This window comes from Strix uralensis, chromosome 1, assembly GCF_047716275.1.
Source record: "Strix uralensis isolate ZFMK-TIS-50842 chromosome 1, bStrUra1, whole genome shotgun sequence".
In the NCBI taxonomy this organism is placed as follows: Eukaryota; Metazoa; Chordata; class Aves; order Strigiformes; family Strigidae; genus Strix; species Strix uralensis.
The window spans coordinates 57377578-57398866 of record NC_133972.1 but is presented as its reverse complement, the minus strand read 5'-3'; the positions used below and the strand labels follow the sequence as shown (position 1 = coordinate 57398866).

General features: G+C 35.1%; 1 long non-coding RNA gene across 1 annotated transcript in view; it reads left to right on the top strand.

The window, feature by feature from the left end:
* The first annotated feature begins 822 nt into the window (after positions 1–822).
* LOC141943182 (uncharacterized) overlaps positions 823–21289 on the top strand; it is a 76656-nt gene continuing 56189 nt past the window's right edge. Inside the window, exons 1-2 of the long non-coding RNA XR_012628874.1 lie at positions 823–892; positions 2648–2728. This is a non-coding gene — a long non-coding RNA (uncharacterized LOC141943182). The remainder of the gene's footprint in view (positions 893–2647; positions 2729–21289) is intronic.

The window sequence follows — 21289 nt, the reverse complement described above, 5'->3', positions numbered from 1 at the left end:
ATATAGGTACCTGAATTTTGTTGTCTCCAAATTCCATCTTCAATTCCTCTCTTTGTTAATTGGCAAGATGTTTGGAGACTTGTGAATACAAGGTTCCAGAAAGAAATAAGGAGTAATTATGATCAGGCTTCAGCTTAGTTCTGTCTTGATTTGAAGCATGCTGAAGAGCTGTATTACAGGATATGGCAGCATGCGCCATTTTCACTAGAATTGATGAAAAGTAGAGACCTTTCACCCATTTAGCCTCTCTTCTTTCTTTTCTTTTAGTAATTCTCTGTTTGATTATGACTTTTACTGATGTATGTGAGACTGCACCAAAATAACTGAGAAAGGATTTGGGTCCAAGTCCCTGATTTTTAAAGAGCATCCACTACCTCCTAATAGTCCTAGTGTGGCAAACAAAGTGCCTAGCAGCTTTGAAAACATACCCATTATTAGCTTCTTAAAATAGCATACCAAATCAATAAAAGAGCATGAACTTCTAACCTGGATTCTCCACTCATGGTAGGTTTTTTGCACTACTGTGCAAACACGCTTCTCTGCGTTATCCAGCAAAGGGAAACGGCACTGGCACAGGGAGTGAAGAAACTGGGGTTCTTCAATGTAACTTCATGACCTTGGTAGTGTGGAGCCCAGATTTCTATGCACAACTGAATGTTGTACCATGATGCTTGCATCTTATAAAATGTTGGAGCTATGTGTGTTCTAGCTTTTAACAGGCCTGTATAACAGTTGAACAGACAGCTTTATCAGCTTCTAATAGATTCTATATGTTCCTTCATTGCATCTTGAATTCTCTGATCATTGCAGCTCACAGAGGCTTATTTCTTCCCCCGGAAATGAAAGATGATTGGATGGCAAAGGACTCTGTACCATAGATTTTTAACGTAAGGTGAGAAGAAACCTACTTTTTATATGGTATGACAGATCATACGATATACTCTGTGATATTTATGGGACTGTTTTATAAACAGCAACATGACAAGAAAATTTCAACACTCAATTATAACCAACATAGAACAGGCATATGCAGGAAAGGGATACATTATTTGGCCACAGACATGTGAACTCCATGAAACATAACCAACAGACATAATGGATATGTGGTTATACCAGTGGTCCCAGAGACCAAATAAATCCATGTATATGAGATAAAGCCTCTTCTCTTTCCCCATCTGAAGAAAACAATAAATAAAGTAAAAAAGATTAAACAGGTATCTTGAGAAAACAAAAAGATATCTGGTAATGCTCTTTTTCGTCTCTTTAAACCTGATACATAGCAGATCAGGTTTTCATAAGATCTTTGTTTACCTGTGATTAACATCTGTAGTTGAAAAGAAAAGCTTCTCACACTATTTTAATCTTTGCATTTACTTAGATTCTAAGCAATTTGTTTGTGTCTACATTTGAATAAGGAAGGGTAATCCTAGAGTTGTCCAGACTGTCATTTACAAATGACGGCCCATTACTCATACAAAAGAAGTTATTTATAACTTGGTCACTATTAGAATACAGAGAATTACAACCTGTTTATTTTAGGCTTGGTAAATTGCCCATAGGTTGATGAGCTGATAATTATATGTTTCTTTCTTCAACTGATGGGACAGACATAATATTAGTTATTTGCTTTAACAATAAGGAAATTGTTCAATTTGTGCTCTAATTGACTAAATTACACCTGTGGAGGTCTAAAGAATTTTCATTATCACCTGTGTGAAAACAGCACGTTTCTATTACCTACATTTATGGGTTTTTTTCTATTTTAACCCCATCATTACCAGTTCTGTGCATATCACTAAAATGAAATTGCAATAATTTTCAAGCTTTAAGCACATTTCATATTTGAATGTATGCCAGCAACTATAGCACTCAATCAGTTCCCCTTTATGCTGATTTTTGATGTATTTTCCTTTCAGAGTTACAGCTCAAAAAAACCAACAAACATAATTCAATACCTAGAGCAAAACCCTGGAAGTAGCAGCAAAACAAAAATATTTTATTGGAAAGAGAGAAAATGTGCAAAGTCATTTCTCTAAACAAAATGTAAAACTTCATTTTTAGAGGACAGACACATTATCAAGTGTGTTATACCTAGGAAAAAGTAGACCTCTTAAAGTTACTTTATGACATATATTTAATGGCTATTTCTGTCAGGTCTACTTATATGATAAATTCTTTAGGGCAGGCATCTTGCACATTGGAATAATGTGCAGATACAGACTATCTTCTGTATTTTCCCTTGGGTGTTAAAATAGTAAACACAACAATAAACTGAACTGTGCTCATCTGGCTGAAACCAGACTTTTTATGTCTCTATATGTATTTCAGGTTAAGTCTACCAATTGTCTAGCCCTGGACCACTAAGAATATTTCTCTTGGCATGGTTGCTTCATGGAGAAAAAGAGCACTAAATTAATTTCCTTAAATTAAATTTCACTTAAAATAGATTTTTTTGTGTGTTGTATCCAAAACTGGTCAAGAAAAAAAACCTTCAAACAAATTTTTTTCTCTGTTTAATGTTTTCAACCAAATTATAACTCACATAATTCTCATGTTTGAGAGGCAAGCAAGTATAGTTACTATACGAAATTTCACAGTTTTGCCATCATTCTCAGCTAACCCAATATCTTCCTCTGTTTGTGACCAGATACATTAAGGCCACACTACACTGATAACTCACAGAGAGGTGCATGGACCCCTGTTGGGAGTCCCTGAAGACATCTGAAAGGTAATAGTCATTGATCTAAAAGAATAGAGATTCAGCAGCCTACACAACTTATGTCCTGGCTTCATATTCCAATGCCTGCATTGTATATTCTGTCTCTCCCTGCTACTGGTGTGAGTGGGTCTTTATAGGTGTGCAGATTGAGAAAGGAGTCAAATAGTCAGCAGCAGGTAGAACATAAAAGATCTGTCAGGTGTCTCTGCTGCCTCTTGAGGCCACTTCTAAGAAAGGAGTTAAGGGAACATATTACTTCTTCCTGTCTCATGGTCAATTAAAATTATATTTTGCTTTTTGCTTGTCTGAATTATGTGAGCTCCTCAAGCATACATTTTCAGCAGCTATGAATAACTGAAAGATGTTCCCACAGTGTTTAACTGACCATGTTATTTTCTGCTATAATACCACTGATTTTCATAGGAATTCGGCTTGAGGACCTGCAGACTAACTGTTTAAATGTAGTAAGCATGACCAAAATTTCAGTGAAATACAAGATAAAGAAAATTAAATCTGTAAGTAATTTTTAAACTTACAGAAAGTGTGTATCAACAAAAGCCTTTTGGTAGATTTAGCTATTAGAAAGTAAGGATAATGGTTTAGAACTAGTAACAACAGTGTGTTTATTGGTACTATTTTCTATAATGGTGAAATGCTTCTTTCAATTGTGTCCTAATCTTACATTCTAGTTTGTATTTGCATATGCTAAAAGATGCTGAGCATTATGTCTCCTTCACAATGCTCTTCTTTGCAATGAACTTTTGGTTCCCAGTCAGGATCTTTAAGTATTGCAGCAACCATCATGACTTGACATAGAGGTACACTGTTCAGAAAACTATCAAGAAAACAAGTCACTCCAAAGATTGTGTTGAATTAAGTTGATTTTCTTAGTAACTCTGCCACCTGCAGCACTAAAGAACAAATGTCTTCATGATGGACAGGTCAAACATAGTTTTTCATAAGCTGCCCACAGCTGTTCTTTCTTTTCCTAGCGAATTAACCACCTCATTGCTGTTCATTCATGCATGTGTCATTGTAGTTTTAAGGAGAATGTGTATTCATTGAATGGAAAATGTAGCTTGAAGGTCTAGTCTTACTGAATCAGCCTCATTATCCTGAACCTGCTGATATGTCTTTTAGTACTGAAGGAACTACTTATGCTTTTCACTATATGTATATGCAGGAACACATAATGTTACTTAGGGTAAAAAAATCTGAATTTTGAATAATCAGTGTTGGCAAGATCATCAAGAAAAGGTAACAATGTTATTTTTTTTGTAACTAAGCCATATGCCCTATAAGATTAAATACACAATGAAACTTAAAGGAAGTGTTAGGTGATGAAAATGAGACTTAGAATATAAGCATTTTTTTCCCAGTGTCGATAGTGAAGAAAACTGAGAACACATATTAAGGTTATGAAGTAATCTAAAACTAAATATAATCTGCCTGCCAGAAAATGTAACTTAATAGGTATTAGCAGCAGAAAGTACTGTGTGGGTTATAAAATACAGTTCTATGTATCACTTAGACCAGATGTTGGTTGGATATTCATCTATAATTCAAGTCGTTGTAGTCATACTAATATAAGAAATGATCTATTACATTATAGAATATCTGTACATCAGCTAAGAAGGTTAGTTGTACAGTTCCAGACATCAATGGCAAATAAATTAAAATCCTTAAGCAATGAGAAAGAACTATTTCAGTGTTCCAAGATTTTTCCAGCTGTTACTTTGCTCCATCCTGAAGATCTTATGTTAATTCTAGGATGCTTGTCATGAATAGTAGAGTCAGAGCAAATGCTTAAGATTTTTTTGATTCATTCTTTCAAGTCTTTACAATTCGACCTATATTATTTGTTCACTTTCAAATTCACTTTCAAAATAATGAATTTTCAAAATGTTTCTGAAAATTCATTGAGGTTTGGGGGGTTTCAGTTTTTAAAATTTATATTTATTTGTAATTTCTGAAATTCTTTCCTTTACTGCTAATTCCAAGAGATATTCAAAATTTTACAAGATTATAAATACTGCAAACAAGGAAAGTAATCATCATTCACAAATTTCTGATTTTTAATGTATATGAGGGGATGTAAAATCTTTCTTATGCCAAAAGATTTGGTTGCAAAATGTTGTTTAGTTTTCTTCAAAAGAAATCATCCATTAGACTTCAAAAGTAAAAGGAAGCAGGTTTGGGGATTCTTCATTTCTTGCTTTGCTATTTACAAGAGATATCAAGAAGTTCTTATTAGTGTGTTTTTTCTGCAAGCTTTCCTACTGTATAAACTAGAAGCTTTCCATGGAATTTGTATGAAATGCATCAATTAAGAAAAAAAACATCTGCTTACCTCACTTGGCCAAGTGAATATGTTAGATTAAATATTAATCTCTTCTTATTATACTGGGCTTCCTGACTTCACTGCAGTTGTCCTGATGTCCAATCTTTAATGAATCCCACCAAAGGCTGCTGGTCATTCCTCATCTTCTTTGCAATTATCTGCATGCAACTAGTGAGAGAACATGAGTTCAACTGCCAGCGATATCCTGATAACAACTGAGTGAACATCTCCTTAAATTGTATACCCAAGTTCCTTTTCACAGATATAGGCAAATATTGATTCCACCTGAAGTGTAACAGACATCTTCAAACCCATAAACTCTCAGTGCAATAGAATGGTTGCTTTTCAGTTCGGAGCAGAAGAGATGTGCCATTGCTAGTGGTAGTGAAGCCATCCAGTTATGGTCTCTTCATTCCCAGCTTCCTGCTGAGGAGCCACTACCTTGTGGTGTACTGAAATACTGAAAAGAGACACTGAAAGTAAGTCTGGTTGAGGTGTACTTTGTCAACAAGCTTCTTGCAGGGTCTCCCTTATATTTGAACAGTCGCTTTCCATATATTATCACTTAACCAAAGCAGAATGCTTTGGCTGCATTTTATGAATGCACCACTCCTCATGGAGGACAGAAGAAAAGACAGTTACTTTATTTCATGGATTACTGCCCATTCAAATTTCAGTCCTTGCTTACCTTGTGACTCTTCAGAAAACCCTCAGAAATAAAATGAAATGAGAAGGTTGTCAATGCACATTCTAAATTTTTTTCATTATATTTCTGTAGACTGTTTGATTAAAACAATACATGTTTGCTTTCAAGCTTTAATATTTTTGATCTATCTAAAATTTCAGAAAATAGAAGTCCTCTCTTCCCCCATATTATTATTTACAATGGAAGTGTGCATCATTATACCGTTACATAATGGTATTCTTATATGAGGACCCAATGTCGTATGATTGAAATCACTGTGAAATTAGCAGAGAATTCAATGAGACCGGTAACAGGTCCAAATAACAGAGTAAATTAAAACCAAACAACCCCAAATAGTACTTCTATTATGCCAAAGAACAGTACAGGAAAAATATTTCCTGTCGCATCAGTTGAATCACCAGAGTGCTGTTTCAATACTCAACCTGATGGACTTACAGAGTAAATAATGTGTGTTGTATTTTATGCTTAGAGAGAAGATATTTTAAGGTAATTCACAAATTTTACATTTACATTTAAGCTGTGAATGTTTTGCAGTGTACCTCAAGGAAGAAGTGGCTTGAGTTCAAGCTGTAATTGAAATGCTTCTTTTATCATCTTTAACATAACCCACAGTGAATCTAAAGCAACAACAAGCCTGTTAAACAGGATGAAATATGGTAACATTATACTTTTCCTGACAAGCAGTTTACCAGTATTCATAATCTCATATAAAAAACCCCAGAAATCTGTGCCAAGGCTTGTGGACTCTAATGGAATGTAAAATCTTCCAGCAGGAGTAAGCAAGCATGATAAGGCAATTAATGCTATCACTGTCTTTGTTGACAATTGACAAGTAAGATACAAAAAACAAATTATTCCAGGTAACTCCTTCATAGAAAGATCAAGAATTGTTGTGTTTCCATTTAGCCTAGCTGAATATGATTATCTGCATTTAGAAAAAGACCATGCAACTGAAGTGAGCAACTTCTTTCATAGACTCTATTTTAGCAACAAGTCAGGAGTGGATATTTTAGATTGACAAATTTAATTATAAGAGGAAGAAATTTAATTATCTTTCATATGTTACATTTTTCTGAGAATAAGATAAATGATTGTTTTACAGTTTTGTATGCACACAAACAGAAAAAGTTGAGTAGTTCTCAGCGAATGTTGGGTCACAGCCTTACTTAAAACATTTTTTGATTCATTTCACGGGGTTTTTATCTACAGTCTTAAAAAATTTTAAGATCTAAGAAAAATTACATTTATTACAGTATATTGAACTAGCTTCTCTGATGTAAATTTGTTTATGCTGACTAATTCTTGATTACTTCCCCAGAGGATATGAAACCTGTCCACTTTAGGACTGACCACAGGGAGGTCACTGAAACACCACCCATATTTATTTATCTGTACAAAGTCCTACTTAAAATCATTGTTGTCAAAAATACACTAACTTGAAACACAATTGCTTTTGGTTTGTTTGTTTGTTTATGCTAACATTCAACAGCTCTGAGTAAACACTGAGACTTTTTAAAAATTCCTCATTGCCCAACACAGTAAGAGTATTTAGTTTTGTTTAGTGTTTCTGTTACTGCAATGACTAACATTTCAGGTTTTCCCTATGGTAAGTAATTTGGCCCATTTTAAAGTGTCTAATCCAATGGATTCAATCTAATGGTGAGTTTGAACTGAGTTTCTCTACAGGGAGAACATGTTTGTATGGAAAAAAGGATTATAGTATTTTGTCCACTTGTATTCACAAGTGTGGACAGTTCTTCAGTGATTATGGTTCAGTGAAGAAGAGATAAAACTTTCTACAGATTAGGGCTAAAAAGACTTCTGGATTGATTTGTTTTTTTCAGACTAACAACTGGACAATTCACTCAAATAGAAGAGAAATATATTCAATGTATGGCAATATAATGATTATTACTATTTATGAATCCAAACTTCCAATACATCTAAATAGAATTAATTATCATTCATTCATTTTAAGGGTGAAGCTACTGAGCAAATTTTCAGGTTGAACTGAAAAATATTTTAATTCATTCCAACTATACTTTGATTTCTTTTGATTTGTATTTATAATCCCTTTATGTCATGAAGACTGATTACTCTGAAAATATTCCACTATTCTGCATTTTTTTAAAAAATCAGGTCATAAACTCATTAAATTTAAAGGTGTGTTTCCTCAAATTTCCAGATGTCTGCGTACCTGTCTGTCCTGGAGGTTGTATTGCCTAAGGGATCTTTGTGGGTTTGGCTCTTCCATTTCTATATTTCACAACACTTGGCAGACAGTTTTACTGTGGTACTGTTTTGTTTTGTAATTGGTCAGAGTGGCTACAGCAAATCTTGTAACCAATATGTTGAAAGGTTAACAAAATACACAAAGCTCACTCTTGCTGTCAGAAGAGCTTCTCAGTGTCCTGTTTTTCTCAAAGGTCTTGTGAATTGAGTTTTCTCTAATTTGTAACAGTATTTGTGAGAAAGTGGCTTACTTTAAAAGACTTTTGTCAAAACAGCATTTTGGAGCTCTGTTCAGATCTCAGATGTTGCAACACAAGAATCTACTCAGATGGGATAAACCTTTCAAGTTACCTCATTCCATGTCTGGTTAGGGAAGTGGAGGAAGGTGAGGTATTGAAGGTTTATACCTTGGGAAGGCTCCTGTGAGCACAGGAAACCCACAAAGAGGTATTTTCTCTATTCTCACACTTTACCTCCCTCTTTTGAACAAAATGGAGGTTTTGCTCTGATCCCATGTGCCAGATGAGCCAGCTGTTACCTAAAAAATTAAGATCTGCTCTTGGCTGGATGAAAGTGTGATCTTGTCTCTCCTTTCTGCTGTGTGAGATTCACACAGACAGATGCTGAAAAGTTGTACCCGGTTTTAAGGAAAGCATAAGCATGTTCTGTGTCAATGTGAGCATGTTTAAATGATTTTTAATTTAAAAAAGAGTTCTTTGATATTTTTAAATAATTATTTTTATTCTTGATGATAAACCCTCCTTGTCCTTTGACAGTTATTTCCTTCCCAAGGAGCCAATATGAACAGATAAACAGTCACACAGAAGGGCACAGAAACACACAAAACTCCAGCCCACCATTTTTTCCCACTGTCATCTCCCATTGTCCTACAAGGAGTTGAACTTCACTAAATAAGAATTTCTGTTTAGCTCAAGCTTGGATAAAATAAATGCATAATGCTCTTTACCGTTTAGCCTGTGTAAAAATTCAGATGACTGCCAACATTTAACAGGATTCATAGCAGTTAACATTACCAATACCCCAAGCTACTGGCTAATCTTAAATTCTGTACTAAACTGATTTTTATATTTCCAAGGGGCCAGAACTTGATCAGCCATTCCATCTCTGATCTTGTTATTTTATTCAATAATAGTTAATTTAAATACATTCAATGTATTTTTTCAACGTTGCTCACATCTTGTGCTTATCTGATGATTTCATAAAGAAAACAGATATGCTGTACATTTGATACAAAATATGTAATAAGCCATGGTTCTCTCTTTCAAGAAATTAAGAAAAATATCTGCTTCTAATTAATGTCAGTACTTTGATGGATTTGGCACTGCTACCTCTTGTTGATGCTGGCAACATTTATTCACAAAAATGGTTTTATAAACTGTAATCAATTCAATCCTAACTTTTCCTTGTATTATTTATTTACAGTATGTTAGTATCTAGAAACTCTAATCAAGACCAGACATGTATTAAAAGAGAGATGTATATGAAATATTTCAACTAAAAGAGTCTGTGTCCTGAGTCAACAGTCAAATGCAGGAAGGAAAGGAGAGAAGGAAGACAATCTTTGGGAAGTGAAGTCACTGGCTCCTGACACAGAATGCCCATGGCCAAGAAAAGAAAGATCTCAGTCTGAAATTACAATGTAATGTTTTATCAACAGGGCTATGTTCTTAAATCAATAAGATATCAGTTATTTTTATGTGCAAACTGGCAGTCAAAACCACATGCCTTAATTTCATCACCATGGAACTCTGTTAATGATTTTCAGTAAGGAGTAGATCAGTCCCATGTGGCTAGGAACTGGTGAGATGAAGTTTCATTAGCTGTCCCAAGAAGAACTATGTATTTTTCATCAAGACTTCACCCAAATTTTATGAAACATGTAGCATACATAATTTTACATACATAGTGCATCATGCAGGAGCATGGGAGAATGTGTTGTTGCAGTGAAAATACTGCTGCAGTGATGAGTACACAACAGCAAAACAAGCAGCTAAGGAGAGATTTGTGCTTCAGTTACAAACAAATTGATGATACATTTTTTGTTCCCTGGCTATGTAGTGTACAGATTTTATGAAGGCTGTAAATTCCACAACTTCCATTGCCATTATTCTTCTTGACCAGCTCTTTGTTGTTGTACTTATACTGCAGCTGATGGCCTGATTACAGTTGCCTGATCATCTTAATTCCCAGAGGTCCTTTAAGAGCAAGCTGCAGTTCAGGTGCATCATGCCTTTCATATCTTATAAGGCACTCCCAGGATGGAGAAATTTTGCTGGGTATGTACAGTATGTTTGTTTTGCACAGAGAGTCCAGACACCTACTGCACTTGCACAAATGATCTACACAGTACACACACACAGGAGGTCTTACCTCTATCCTTCCCGTAAATAGCAGGAGAAATGTTGTGGTAAATAGTTTTCAATCACAGGTGAGCTGCTGATCTAGAAAGCTTGGAACCACTGTTACAGATAATCACGAATTTCAGTGGCTAAGAATTGGGATTCTTTTGTTACATTAGATGTTTACATATACATAGAAGTAGTGTTAATAAGTAGGTTCATAGAAGTGGCCTGACTTCATACTGGGTAGAAATAGAAAGTGTCTTAATATCACGACTTTAACCTACAGTACTTTCTCAGTAGATGATTGTTGTTTGATGTACCTTCTGCTTACTAATGTCCTGCACAAGCACGAGCCCAGCACTTGTTAAATAAATGAATAAACAATTTAATAACAATAATTAATAGTAATAATAACAGATGGGGGGAAGAAAAAAAAAAAAAAAGAAAAGAAAAGCCAAAGGTAGATCATGCTTATAAACCTAGAATTACTGTACACACTTAGGCTTGGAGACCAAATCATAAATCCCTTAGATTTTCATTTGAAGAGAACTGGATACAAAAAAAATTGTAATTTACAGAGGGGAAAAAATAGGATTAGAAGCATTTCTGCACGAATCATTTTCTCCTAGAATATTTTTAACATTTTGTACTTAATATTTTAAACAACTTTTTCTTAGGACACCTAAGTTCTGATGCACAGACCTTGCAGCAAGGTGTAAATCAGCAAAGTAGAACCTGATTTCCACAAGTCTCCATATTCCGGCACGTAACTTTGAGGAGTGTAGAATCAGTAGACCCATATTTTCACAAAGTTATGCCTAAGCCAGCAAACCTAACTACTAAATGAGTGCCTGGCTACTCACATGACTACACTTATTTCTGACTAGGTTGTAGCTATTATGGCTGTGGAACTTGTAATTGTTCCTGTTACAACAGCAGACTCAGGAGTGGCTTACCTATTGATATTCCACTTCAGTATGAGAAGTATTCTTCATCTGTGACTTTGGATCACTTTTTATTTCTGAGGTGATGTATGCTGAGCAAATAAAAGAATGATTAATAGTGTAAGACATTCAGAACATGTTTCCAGAGGACAGAAGCAATGTATCACAATTAACAGCCCACACCAAGCCTTTCATTGCCCCCCTCCCCCCAGACCTTGAAAGATTGTGCCTCATGGCTTTGTTCTCCCTAAAGAAAGGGCTGGTATACATCACCTCAGCTGAATCAAGCTTCTGACATATCTTATATGGTTATGTGTCAAACAGGAAATGTTGAAAAATAACCTACATTACTGTCCTAAAGTACTTGTAGTTTGCATTAGCTCTTTAAACAGATGCATTGCTGCTGTTGTTTTACTTTTATTTTTCTGTTTACACAAACTGATACTTAACTGGAACTCGTGCTGGGCATCTATTAATGTCTTTCCATATAATTCAAAACCATAACAGATGTTATTAGTCTTCAAAAAGGATTAGGGAATTTTCTTTCAACATAGACACAAAAGTATACTAGCCTGGACAACAAACCCATTAAGAAGACAAAATGATCCATACAGCCATGACAAACTGAGAGGGAAAATGCAGTTATTGATGCTTGTGTGTAGTGTTATATATTATGTATGCATATATATGATATATACTGTAAAGATGACCTACAAATTTTGCAGAAAAGTATTTTGTTCTGATTTTACCATTCTCCTGATGAGAAATAATGACCTAACATCTGCTGTGCAGTCAGAGAAAGCTTTCTGTCTGTCACCTGTTCACTATAGTACTTGCCACAGTGTGTAGTTATTAGGAATAGGTGGAAGAAATCACACCCCTTAGCTTTAGGAGCCTGACCTCAGTGATTAGGCTCCCCATACTCGGTGAAGAAAGGTGGATATTTTCAAGAGGCTATTCAGAATACCTGTATTAGGCAGCAATTAGGATTCCCACTTCAATTCTTTGAATCGCCTCTAAATGTAACCTTCTCTGTTAACTGTATAGGGAGCCTAAAAGTCCTCAGGCTTGGCAATGCAAACATCCCTCTTCTGCTGCTGCATACTCTTTCAGTGGGACTGAAGGCAACTAGCTGTGAATGAATCTTTTTAATCTCATGCATGCAGTTTATAGACACTAGATCACACAGTTACTGTTTAAGCAACTGTAGATAAGTCTGAAAGCTTTTCCTGAGTGGCTACTTTTAGAAGATATGTCTGTAATCATTATTTTTCAAGGTTTAATTTCTCTGATTTGACATTCATGTCCTTCATATACCTATCTATGTAATGGAAACTCATGGAGCTGTATTGAATTTACAAACTCATTTTGCTTAGGCCACTAATGAAAATGAGAATTAGTGCACCTCTTTGAGCCAATGCTAAAACTCTGTTTGTGCAGTCTTACCAAAAGAATGCAGTAAATGTTTATCTGTTCATTTATATATACTTAATACACATATCATCATGAAAATATTAATTTTCATATATGTTCATAACAAAAAAAATATATTTCTGGACAGCAACTGAATGAAGAATTTTAATGTCTAAATTTAAAAATTCACACTAAAATGTCATTTTAAGAGTCAGTCTGTGTAAATCTATTCAAGCTATAGGTCAAAAGCATATATCCAATCAAAATGAATGCTTCTCATTTCTGGGTATTGAAGTACCTGCAAAAACTTCCCAAGTATCTGCTAGATGAATTCTGAAAATAAATTAAAATTCTATGATTTAACAAAATTTCAAGAAATTAGGTATGTATGTTAAATTACTCACAACTTCATATATATTTGCTAAATGGTATTTCACAAGCAAGAGAGAGAACTGCTGAAGGTATTGAGATAAATGAACATACTAAAGTTATTGAACAAGCTTAAGTAACTGAACTGTGTAATTAAAAATGTTTAGTCTGAGAAAAAATATGAGACTCCTGTTGAATACCATGGGACTTGGTGCAAACCTAGATTCCCCAATAAGCACAGTACTGTAGTGTTTTGAAGACGTTAACCAGTTCAAAAAGGCTGTAAAATATTCAGTACTAAAACTTATGGCATTACTATAAGAAAAATGTTTTATCTATTTTGGGACTTGCAATAAGCTCTACAAGAATTTTCCCCCCTCTATGCCAGTAAACCAGCACCATCTAACACCAAATATAATTAGTTACAAATTGCCTGTTACAACTTAATTAAACTTCCTTGCCTCTGCTGCTTAAGCAACATGTAGATTCTTTTATGTACTTGCCAATTAGTGCATGGGGATTCTGCTTTCTAATTGGATAAAAAAGTAATAAACTGAGCAGTGTGCTGTTGATATCCAGAATTGACTTTGTTAAAAAAAGTAGTGGAGACAGGTTTAATGCTTCAAATATTTATCTCAATTGAAATTGATTAAAACAATTTGCGGTTCCATTAGATATAGATACAATCCTTTTGTTAACAAAGTCCATCTGGTCTAAGAAAGAAAATTAAGATTCACTAATTGAAATTTGGAAGTTTTTTCCAAACATGCATAATTCATACTGACAGAAAACAGAAGCTGCTATTCACCACAAACTGTCAAGTAGATGAATGTTTCATTTAGATGGAATTTAAGATTTCACCCAGCAAGAATCTACAAATGCTTATAGTAAGTCACAGTCTGAGAAAAGAAAATCTGTTCTCTTTTTACTGGTGCAGTATTAAAATATTCTCTTTTTCACTGTGAAGCCATCTTAACCTTAAATGGCACCACATTTGACCTTTCTCGTTGCCAGTACTGGAAGGCCCTTTCTAGACCATGAGCATTATTCAGCTGTGCAATCCTGCAACTTCAGTAGCCAGTGATTCTCCTTTTTTTAACTTGTCATATATTTACAGAATGCTGCCTTTGTGTCAGGATGCAATTCCGTTGTACAGGAGTGCTACATTTAAGTATTCCTCTCCTTGGTGACTTTTCTTCCCTCCCGTCCTGTACTCTGTCCTTCAAAAGACAATCTTAGATCAGATCATTTATTCAGTCTACAAAGTGGTGTCACAAACAGTTGCATTAAAGAAGCTGAGCAGACTTCAAACTAGGATGAAATCTGGGAATAAATAGCTACAGAGAAGATGGGCCAGGAAGTCTGAAGTCATTGTGGACACCATACACATAGGACTATGGCAAGAGGGAGATCAGCATTAATCCTACCTGCTTCAGCTCTCCACCCAGCCCTGGGACAGCCATAGGTGACCATCTTCTCTTCCAGGTATATATTTATTCTCTTCCAGATATATATTTATTCATCATTTCTGAGCTGCTTCTTTATTGTCTTGACATTTTGGAAACATGAATGAAACGATTACTTTTTCCTGAAGTGTAGAAAGTACCTTGTATCCACCATATTATTTGCCTGCATAAATATCCACAACATAGAGAAAATTCAGCCTTCATGGAAGACAATGGCAATTCTATCACTGATTTTATTGGTGTTATATTTTGTCACCCATACACCATTCACTGCTCTTGAAAAAAATTCCAGATCTAAAACATAGTGCCATGATGGTTGGAAGAAACTGGTGAAAGAGATGCTATAATTGAAATTTTCCCTTCTGCTTTACATTGTGCTCTGGACGTATTTTGTATCGAGAGAGCTTTGCTGAGCTAAGATAAATAATCACTCAAGTCAGTGTACTCAGGCAAGAAAAAAATCAAAGCCATAGCACTCTGAAGGAAGCACAGGTGTTTTGTGTCCTCAGTGAGCCACCTGTTTATGAATACATACCATGAAGGTAGCAGAAATTAGGTCTGATTTGATGATAATTCAAAGATGAGAAAAATTATTCAGAAGACAGGTATAAATAAGTGCTGTGTAGATTCAACAAAGTCACATAATAGAAAACAATCCTCCTCTGGTCTACATAGCTACAGTGAGGCATAAATACTCAAAATGAAAAAACACATGACACTACAGGTGTAAGATTTCAGCTAGCAGCAATGTGGAAGGTGCCTGACCTAATTCAGGTAGCTGCAGCAGCTGCCCAGATGCATCCACAAAGAATTCTATAATGACTAATTTAGCCTGTTCCTCAGGTACCCCATCCCATCTAGAAAAACTTATCCTATGCTTCCAGGATATTATTTTTTTTCTCCCCTCTGCTGGACTCAGAAGATAGATCTTATATGATCTATAAGCCAGAAAATTTCTTTTTCTGCAGTTTTCTCAGTGGTTATAAATCAGTTTAGTTTTATTTCAGAAACAATAAAACTAAATTAATAACAGTGACTAGTCACAAAAAAAATAGTATATCTTATTTATGAAAAACTTCTGATTATTAAAAATTTTGGACGGAATAGAATTACTTTTCAATAAAAATCCTGTTCAGTGAGGAACATGTCCTTCAAAACTGAGGTGCATTTATAGACCCCTGAAGAGAAAGCTGAAATATCGCTCAAAGCATACCTTGCACCAGCTGATGCAAGGATTTTTCTGCTTTCTCAGCTTGTAATTTCTCTAGAAAGGGTTATAACCCCCTTTTTTTTTTTTATACACAGGGCCAAATTCAGAAGCATGTCATCTGAGATATATTTTAGATTTCTCTATTATGACTACTTAAACTATGTAGCTGGTAGCTAGAAAAAGAACATGTTTGGTACACAGGTCAGAGGAACAGAGAGAGCTTCTCAGTCTGCGTTAATCTGAACCCCCACATATCCAAATGAGAGATAAGAGGCCCTAACTCAAAGTAGCCTTTATGTTCTAATTTTATGTGACACACCACCAAGTAGAGGGGGAAGAATAAACCTGCATCCTAGGATGCAAGACTTTGGGATTTAAAGTGGGATTTTTAGTTTTTTTTTATATTTGTAGATGATGTTGATTATTTCATGTTTTTCAGCTATTTTTTTTCATTAGTGGAAAGATGGTCTGCATGACCTAAAAGCCAGTTACACTCTTCTACTTCTCTGAATAGAAGGATGTTTCCAAGGGAACCACTTGCAGTCCTGTCATCTGGGCTGTAGCCATTTAGCCACTGCTACCTTGAATATATTTGAATATATTTTCTCACTCCTTGCAAATTCTCTGAAAGGTTTCTTTCCTTTGTGCCCTCAGTCTCACTTGCTACCCGCCCACCCTCCTGCTCTTTTTTCAACAATTTCTTGCCAATATGAACTCTATAGCAAAAAAGTGAATACAGGCCTTTTGCACCACAAGGATGTTTTAATTGCCACACTGCTGTCAGGCTATGGAAAACCATAGCTAGATTCGTACTGCAGCCTTAATGAAGTGACAAGTGGCTTAGTATAAAACTAACATCACAGTTAACACCAAGTGGTATTATTAATGGAGTACACAAACCCAGTTTTCCCACCTTAACTTATAACTGTCTGAGGTTAATCACCCATTTTTCTCATTTATGTCTTCATGCACTGACCTATTTCTAACTAATAGCTCGAACCTGAGCCCCTGCACTTTGCAATAAAAACAAAATAAATCAAATATTCAAAAACTGAATAGCTAATCTACAGATTTACTGAACAGATACATTCCATTCGTTACGTGATTTGAGGTCCCAGTTTCAAAGCTTAATTAAATGTACATTTTTCACTAGTTGCATAGAGACCTAGTAGATGGCCAGAAGGAATGATTTATGATGGACCTGTCTTTCACAAAATACATCTTCCCTCTGCTGTTTATCCCAGCAGCTGTCAGCAGGGACAGTTTTCTTTTAATAAGCTACAGTCTAAGTATCAGTCCCAAGTACTTGGAGAAGAACAAGTCAGATTATTCAATACACATAATACCAGTGCTGCTTATGCTTAAAGCACAGTCATAACGCTTCAAAATCAGTTTAACTTCTCCCATTCACATCAGAGCTTTGCATCAGACTTGATCCTGAAAGTGTAAGCATTTTACTAAACCTATTGAATGATCAAAGTTCAAGGTGTGACTTGGAGTTCTGCTGGATCATGGTTGTCGTGTGTTCCTACAGAGAGAGCGTGCATTGATACATCCCACAACAGGCAAAGTCTCTAGCTATTTTTCAGACATAATATTGGTTATATCCATACTGGTTTTAAGAAATAGGCCAAAGGGTTTCTTGGTTCCCTCAGAAATCATTCATTAGTCTCAACTGAAGATATGACAGGGTAAGTTCCTCCATGGCCTCGTCTTTGAGAATTGTTAAAGGTCAAACATTTTTTCTTGGTAGCCAGAAAATGAAGTGCCACAAATTACTGACCACATCTTTGATGCCAAAATTATCAAAAGCTGGATGAAAATCTAACAGGACTAATGCAGAGCCTACACTGTAGACATATATATTTGAGTTAGCTGTTTAGAATCCCTTTACACTCACTGTACAGTTGACTAGAGGACAAAAATTTGCATCACAGTTAATTGAAAAAATGTTGTCTCTGCTACGGTTTCTGCTAAACTGCATCCTAAACCAAAATGTTAAGCACAGTGAGCATCCTGATTGCAGTTATGCCCTCAGAATTGAGAAAGGTGACCAGACTTGCAACACCAGTCACAAGCCACTGAAATTCATGTAATAGGGCTAGTCTTATAGGGAATAAGATCACACTGAATGAGTAAACACTTGATGGTGCATTTAAAAAATGTTGCTTTAATATCTACCCTCAGAGCCATCCAGCGTTGACCAGATTAATCTGATTTTATTAGAAAAGTTTATAGAAAATACCTCAGCAATAAAAAACTGTATTGCTAAGCATAAATTGTTTTACTTTAAAATTCAAGTCTCAAGTCTTTAAGACCAATTTCGACTGACACTAGCATTAGTTAGTTTATACTGATATTTGGGAGATGCAGTTAATTGGAATAGAGTGAATAATTTGCAAATAATTTATTGGATGGGAAAATAATTAAAGCACATGGGAAGCATGGAAACTTGAGTCCCTGTGAAAAACAATAGAATTTCCTTTCCTAAGTCTATTCATAGCTTCAGGACATCCCCTCTCCCTTCAGTGATATCATTTTCATAAATCATGTTTAGATTCTATCTATGGTTTATTACCTGATTTTCATATATATAGCCCTTCCATTCAATTTCTTTAGGCATTTTTATCTGTTTGCTTGTGGGACTTTTTGTCAGTATTTGCCATATTGTATTGAAGTGACTTGATTAGATTTCTGCTTATTGGGAGAATTATTTATGTCTAATTGTTTGTGCATTACTAACAGAATGCTTATTATTGTACAAGACAGAAAAGAGATTTTAGCCAAAATTAAACACTTGAAAGAGAGCTAAGAACACAAAATTGAAGAAATGCTCAGTAATACATTTTGTTTGTAACATTCACCCTGCATAAGAACTGAGGAGAAAGTGAAATAATTAGTGAAAACCATGAGATGATTCTGGTATTCAAAAAAATGCAACACTGATAATTCTTTAGCTATACCTTTCACAATTAGGAATCACTTATTAATGGTACTTCTTAGGGATGCAATACTTACTCCATAATTAAGGCCTCAAACTGTAATAAACTAAACTGTATACAAACAGAAGAGCTCTGTGAGGCATTTAACATTGCCTTGTAATGAAAGGCCATTTCATAAGAAAGGAGCTGCATTTAGATAATACAAACTAAGGCTGTATCTTTTTCATCCTGAAAAGTTCAGAATAGTTTTTTCTAGGCAAACTTTAGATAAGTAGAACTGTAAGTGTCCAGGACATTGGGTCAATAATATTCTCTTAGCCATAAGTAGTTAGAACGTCGATTTCTCAAAGCCATCTTGTCTTACAAACACCTCATAATTTTAAACTTCTCTAAAATGCAGTAGGCTATACACTGTGATTTCAGCTACTCTTGAAATAATTATTTATGTAGGATAGTTTCTGTAAAGTGTGGGGATGAGCTTGGTTGTCATTATAGGATTCTATGCTGTCCTTTACAGAAATAGCTCTTCTTTTCCCAGGAGAAAGACTAAAGATATTCAGATCATTATCCAACTACCACACTATACTTTGCAATTTAGATACACAGAAACTAAAGTCAAAGGCAGAATGGATAATGTGAGCTAAATTTTCAGTTGACAAAAATAGTTTTTGCAATAGATTTTCTAGTTGTTTGCAGAGAGACCACTAGCAATGTTCCATAATAAATGAAGTTAGTGAATCAATGTCCAAATGTCTGTGTCAACAATATATCATCAAGACCTGAATCTGAGAGACTGAAGAGGAACTCAGCAGGTCTATTAATGTTATTCTTTTATTTCCATGACCTTGCATGTGTTAGCCCAAAAAAATTCCCACGGTCTTACAATTCTCATTTCACCTAAATCAGCCACAGATGATAAATAAATAGGTAAATAAAATTAAATAAATTTTATAAATATAATAAATTAAGCTGGAAAATGGTGGAAATGGGAAAATCACAAAGGTCATTTATCAATTATCTCCATTACAAAGCAGCATTACAACATTGTACGTTAACTTCCAAGTAGATTTAGTGACTGGATAATAATGACTGGAATAGAAATCTGAAAACTTGTAGATAGATTCATAGGGGTCGTAAGTGATAACATAATTTTTAGGTCCCTTCATTTCCTTCATTTTTTTTTTTGTCTGTGAGATGGAACACTATCTTACTGTGACTCTGTCCTTACCTTAAATATCACATGTGCAAATATTTGTATGTGAGCCTCGGTGAAGCCAAATTCCAGGTCAGATCATACTGGTTATTACTGCTGTACTTCATACACTTAGGAATCCATGGAGATAGTTGTATACACTTCATTAAGGTGCTGTGGTTATATAAGTTACATAAATTCTTTTAAGGTGCTGTGATGCTTGTTATGAATTTTTAAAACCAAATAAATAAAGATTAGCACTGCAGACTGTATTGTATAGGGTGCAAAGCTGTCATGGTTCAGCACCTGATGGGTCTAAACTTCATTAATGCAAAAGAAGGTTAAGACTACTTTCCAGCTTGCAAGATCAGGTCTTGCAGAAGGCACTGTATAAATGGATTATTAACCCTAAATAGTTAACTATATTAATACCTGTTCCCACTCTTTTGTCAGGTATCAGGCTGTCAACAGATTAACTCTTAATACTTAGCAGGGGACCAGTGAGTCAGTTGTCAGGTGTTTTAGTATTTACCAAGCTGGACTGAACTGACATCTGGCAAAGAGAACCCCTAGATGTGGCCAACTTCAAGCGATCATTGTTGTGCTTTTAAGATGGGAAGAATTAGGAGAGTAGAATTAGGAAAAGAGTAGCCAATGCAGCTGACTGAAATGCTCTTGTTTAGATAAAGGTTCTGAAAGAAGCATTAAAGTAGAAGAAAGAATAGTATTCCCTGCACTGATGTGAGTGACATCCATTGGAATCTGTGAAATTATTTAAGTCTAGGTCTTAATGTGCAAGAGTGCCAATCTAGTGGAGCCACATATTGCTGCTAATTGGGATCCTTCAGCTCTGAAGGCCGTTAGTCTCACCAAATAAAGAGCAGGAGCAGAAAAAACATTCTCCTAGACTAGATCAAGTTATCAGTCATTGTCCTTTTTAAGTAATTATATATAAACTGAAAAAAAAAAAAAAAAAAGTCTTGCATAAGCTTCTCAGTCCTCTTCAGTCTAAACTCTGACAAACTATGCTAAATTATCATTAAATTTACTATAATTTTAGTTCAAATACTTTCAAAAAACTTCTGGTGATAGTCAGTCTAGGTACTTGTTTTTCTCCTTGAAATATAGTCAGTTCAACAGTGTTAGACAAACTGGTCCCATCAAAGGAATATAAAGATCACAAATAATTTCTTTCTACCTGGCAACAAAGTAAAGTTGGTAAATGAACCAAGCATCACTTGTTAGTGAATGAATGGGATGATTACTTCCTAGATTGCAGACTATATCATTAAGCCAGATAAAATAAACCACAAAGGCAGTGTCCATGTTTACTCTCAGAAAATGTCAGCTTTATTCTGTTTCTGTCACACTGAGTGTGTCTTATTTTCCAGT